General features: G+C 37.9%; 1 protein-coding gene across 1 annotated transcript in view; it reads left to right on the forward strand.

The window, feature by feature from the left end:
- The window catches only part of LOC138060083 (polycystin-1-like protein 2), an 83,646-nt gene that overhangs the window by 421 nt on the left and 78,225 nt on the right, over window positions 1-5,000 (forward strand). The gene's annotated exons all lie outside the window — the stretch shown is intronic.

Here is a 5,000-nt window from a genome sequence, read left to right on the forward strand (position 1 = left end):
TTAGGTATTGATTGATCACATTACTATAGATGCATAATGTTTCAAACCATTATTTTCTAATTTTCCTTGCAATGTAGTACTGTGATCAAGGTATATGCCAGTTAGGTGCAAGGCTTCATGCTGAGGAATCCTAACTATTAGGCATTAATTGATTGATCACTTTACCATAGATGCATTGTTTCAAACCATTAACTTCTAATTTTTCTTGCTATGTAGTACTGTGATCAAGGTACATGTACATGCCGTTTGTATGCAAACTTAACTTAAGCTTGAAATATGCCGTCAACTTTGTTCCTGGGAAGAAGTGACCCTAGGAATGAAGTTAGAATTTGTATTAACCATTAATTATGTTGCAACACATGCCATCAAGTAATTTTCACATGTGTGTGTGTTCGAGAACAAGTGGCACTGTTTATAAATGCTGGCCAAATTTTGGCAACATCGAATTAAGTTTTCTGTGTTTTTGTTCTAGAAGGTAGGGGTAAAAGGGAGGGGAAGTGAGAGGAGGAAAAGGCAGAAAGCTATCAAAAAGAAAGCAAGGATTATGACTAGAACAAATCAAATAATGGAAAGGACAGATACAATCAGTGTTCTTAAGGCCAAATGTAGTACCACTAAAAGCTCTTTAGATTCAGCGAATATAGCTTTTGGAATTTAAAAACGTAAATATCAAACTTTGAAGGGATTAATGTCTCAAAGCAAATCAAATCTAGTAAAAGAAACAAGGCAAGATCAACTGTCAGTTGATAAGGACAGCAACAACAATGATATTGTGTTAGGCCAGGGAAGGTTTGGTGTTTGTAAGCTCATGTCTTTATCAGTTAGTGGGGAGTCAGCTAAAGTTGCAGTTAAGCATCATACTAAATTAACAGCAAAAGAAGCTTTTGTTGATGAAGCCTTTCTTTTATCTGGTATTTCACATGAAGCATTCCCCTTTGTTTTTGGTGTAGTTTTTGGAGAGTTGCATAACTTTCTTGTATTGGAGGTTTGTGGAATTACAGAGGGGATTGAACATAAATTCATTTACCATTTATAGAGCTCTTCAATCAGAATATGTGTCAGTGAAATGTCATGCTTACACATTTTAATGCAGTGCTGTAAAGGGTTACTTTCATTATTTTCATTTAACTGGGATTGTACACAATGACATAAAAAGAGATAATATCTTGATTGCAAAAGTGAGCTTTGGTTAGTGGCAACCCAAAATAATAGACTTCAATAAAGCATGTGAAATAAAATAATACATCCAAGATAAAAGAGTGAAAGAGCTAGACTTAAGTTATGTCATAAACACATTGATCCAGCACTGTATGATGGTCAATATGCCCCTGGTCCAACTTCAGATGTACATGTATTTATTAAAAACTGGATCATTGGATAATGCAATTCGAGAGTTTTGATTGGCGAAGCCATCATGGGTTATGAGCCATTATACCATGATCTACAAACACGGCAAGCATATGCGTGATTTTTTGGGCCTTTTTATTTTTATTGTAGTCTAGTTTTCTATGTTTTGGGGGCGTTTTTAATAAAACGGCTATCTATCATCTCATATCCAACAAGCGCGAGTGGAATAATTTTTAAACAGTTATTCTATTCTATTCTATTAAGCTATTTACATGAAATTCTATGTTTAAGCGTGTTTTTAAACAAACTTCTGCTTGCGATAGAACGTGTATGATTTTCAAGAGAATTCCATAGAGTGGTCTTACGAAGAAGTTCTGATTTCGGCTTCGGTAACAAAAAGGTCAATTTCCTTCGCAGGTTATAGTTACAATCATATTTCATAAATAGCTGCTCAATAGGAGTAGGTGAAAAATCATAAAAACAGTCGTGTGCTAATGAAAGCAATCTATATTCGTACAAACAATTAATAGTAAACCAGTTGCTTCGGGCTACAACCAGTTCGCTAGGTGTATACCAATCCAGGCTGAAGATGGTCTTAGCGGCACCTACGTGTATTTTCTCCAGCACATCAAAAAGCGTTTTGCCACAGGAACCCCATACAACCAAACCATAGGTGACAGACGGTAAAATTACTTTAAAGTGAAAATCAGCTCTCACCGAAATCGGTAAAAAATACAAGGACCTAAGAAGATTCAGTTTTTGTGTGAAGGACTTGATTAACTCTTTACCGTGAACGTTCCAATTGAGATCACTGTCAAGCTGAACGCCTAAGCACCTAGTTGACTTGACTTGAGTGACGACACTGTTCCCTAATGACACTGCTTGCAACGGCCCAACAAACTGGCCGCGCATTAAGATCATAGACTCGGTTTTATCGCAGTGGGGTACGAGGCGATTACGGCAGCACCACTCATACAACTTCTGGAGGACGCTATTCAAGACAACGATAACCTTGTCAGGAGATGACTCAGCCACATAGACGGTCGTATCGTCCGCATACATGTGAATTTCGCATTCTCTAACTCCAGCTATGTCGGGTAGATCGTTGCAGAGCAATGAAAACAGGGTAGGTCCCAAAACGGATCCCTGCGGCACGCCAAACAGCAGGTAAGGTTTCGGACTGGAATCCATTTACGACTGTAACTTGAGAGCGGTCAGCTAAGTAATCTTTAATCCAGCACAACAAGTCTCCCGCAACACCGACTGCTTGCAACTTTTCCAGCAGGACATAGTGAGAGATCAAAAGGCCTTTGGAAAGTCTACAAAGGCGATACTAACTACTAGGTTTTTATCCAGTGCTCGTCTCCAGTCCTCGATCATTTTTACCAACAATTCCGTTGAGTGGCCCTTTCAATTTGTAAGCCCACTGGCGAGGATGGCCAAGATTATGTTCCGAAATGTGAGTTGCAATTTTTGTGGCGTGTTACATCAATTTTCCAGGGACGCATAACAGGGAAATTGGTCGATAATTCTGTTTATCTGTTTCATCGTCCATCTTGAACAGGGCCGAAACATTAGCAGTTTTCCAAGAGGTAGGGACAGAATTACGTTCGGCACTCATGGTAAATTGAGATAACAATGATGGCATTAGATCCTTTCCTGCATATTTGAGTAACTTTGGAGAAACATTATCAGGTCCACAAGCTTTGTTTGACCTCATCTTATTGATTCTCTCGGCAATACTAGCATGTGATATGGAAATATTCATTATGCAGGGAGTAACGCGCTAGATGTAAGTATTGTTATTTACTTGTCTACAGACGGGATGATCGCTTGCCAACTTTTCAACGATAGTAGAAAAGTATTCATTTAGGATTTGCGCTTTCTTGAAGTCAGATGTTTCCATTGACCCGTCTGAAGTCTTTAAACCGAGTATAGGCTGTGACGCTGAACTGTAAGCAGCTTTTTTAACCAACTTCCAATATGACTTACAGTCTTTTACTTATAGATCCACGTAGAACCTGCTTTCAGCAACCCGGACTTCATGCGTAACCCTGTTTCTTAAAGAGCGATATTCTGTCCACAGCTCTTGATTGTTTGACATTTTTGCTCTAAGAAGAGTTTTGTAACGTAAATTCATCAAATGGCGTATTTGTGGAGTAATCCAAGGTAAGGACCGGCGTCTAACCTTGATCTCGCGGAAGGGCGCATGCTTCTTACATATTTAATAATAACAATAATAATAATAATAATAATAATAATAATAATAATAATAATAATTTTATTAACAGCATTTCCACGAGGTGGCTCTTCATCCCTTAATATCTAACTAAAGTTAATTACAATTAAAACAAACTTAGGAAAGGCTATGTTAAAAACGCTAAATAATTAATATTTACAGTGAAAAAAAGAAAATTATAATCTGGACTTGGCTTTATCTTCTAGCAATTTCTTTGTCTCCTTAAAAAATAAAATTGGGTCCATGCAGTTTCGCAAGGAAAGAGAAGGTTATTGAATAAATTAGCAACTTCATCTTGAAACGTATTGGCGATCATTGATCTTTGAAGCTGTATACCCTTGCTGGAGCGTAAGTTTCGATTATTTTCGTAAGTCTTTAGTCTTAAATAATTTGGCCAGTCTGAGCTGTATAAACTCTTGTGTGTACTTTTAAAAATATGTCATTCGCGTTGTTCAGTCACCGGTAACCGATTCAATTTCAGGATATCAGGCGTTGTTGCATATTTACCATTGACAAATCTTGCAGCTGCCTTTTGTACTCTATGAGGACGTGCTGTTAAATATTCCCGTAACGAGTGATGAAGAATGTCATTATAATATAATTTCGATAGGACAAGTGCTTGGGCAAGGTTTTTCCTAATTATGGAAAGGCAACAGATTTTTAACTTTGCGAAGCATTGCTAGTGTGGCGTAACAAGAGGTACAAATGTACCTAACGTTGTCTTCCCATTTCAGATGTTGATTAATATAAGTTCCTAAGAGTTTAGTGCTAGAAACACGCTTAATGTTCACGTTACTTACTGCGATCCTCATATTTAAGTCTTCTAGGGCACGGGCAGATGACAACTGTTTTGTAGACAGGACCATCGTTTTGGTTTTTGATGGATTAATTACTAAATTTGCATTACTAGACCACTCCTCGAAATTACATAAGCTTTTGTTTAAATCACGTTTATAACTTTCGAGGTTTGATAGTTTGCAGTGCGCATATAATGTTGTATCATCCGCGTAATGGTGACCTTACATGTTAACGTGGGCGTGGAGATCTGCAACATAGAGGTTGAATATTAAAAGTGCCATAATCGATCCTTGTGGTACTCCAAAGTTAACTCCACGACGGTCTGATGTTTTATCGTCCACTTGGACAAAATGCCACCTGCCAGTTAAATTTTCGATGGTTCAGTTAAGGAAATATTTTGAAAACCCAAGGGGTAATTGAGCTTCTTCAGGACAGTTTATATTTGATGGTGCCAAGTGCTTTTGAGAAGTCAGGGAGGATCATAAGTGTAACCTCTCCCCTTTTCATAGCTTTGATAATGTCGTCCCTTATCCTTATGAGTACAGTGGTTGTCGAGTGGCCTTTCCATGCTAAGGCGTGACATGTTATCTTTAAGCAGGTCTTAAAGCAGGTCTTT

Source organism: Montipora capricornis, chromosome 8 (assembly GCF_036669925.1).
Source record: "Montipora capricornis isolate CH-2021 chromosome 8, ASM3666992v2, whole genome shotgun sequence".
Lineage (NCBI taxonomy): Eukaryota > Metazoa > Cnidaria > Anthozoa > Scleractinia > Acroporidae > Montipora > Montipora capricornis.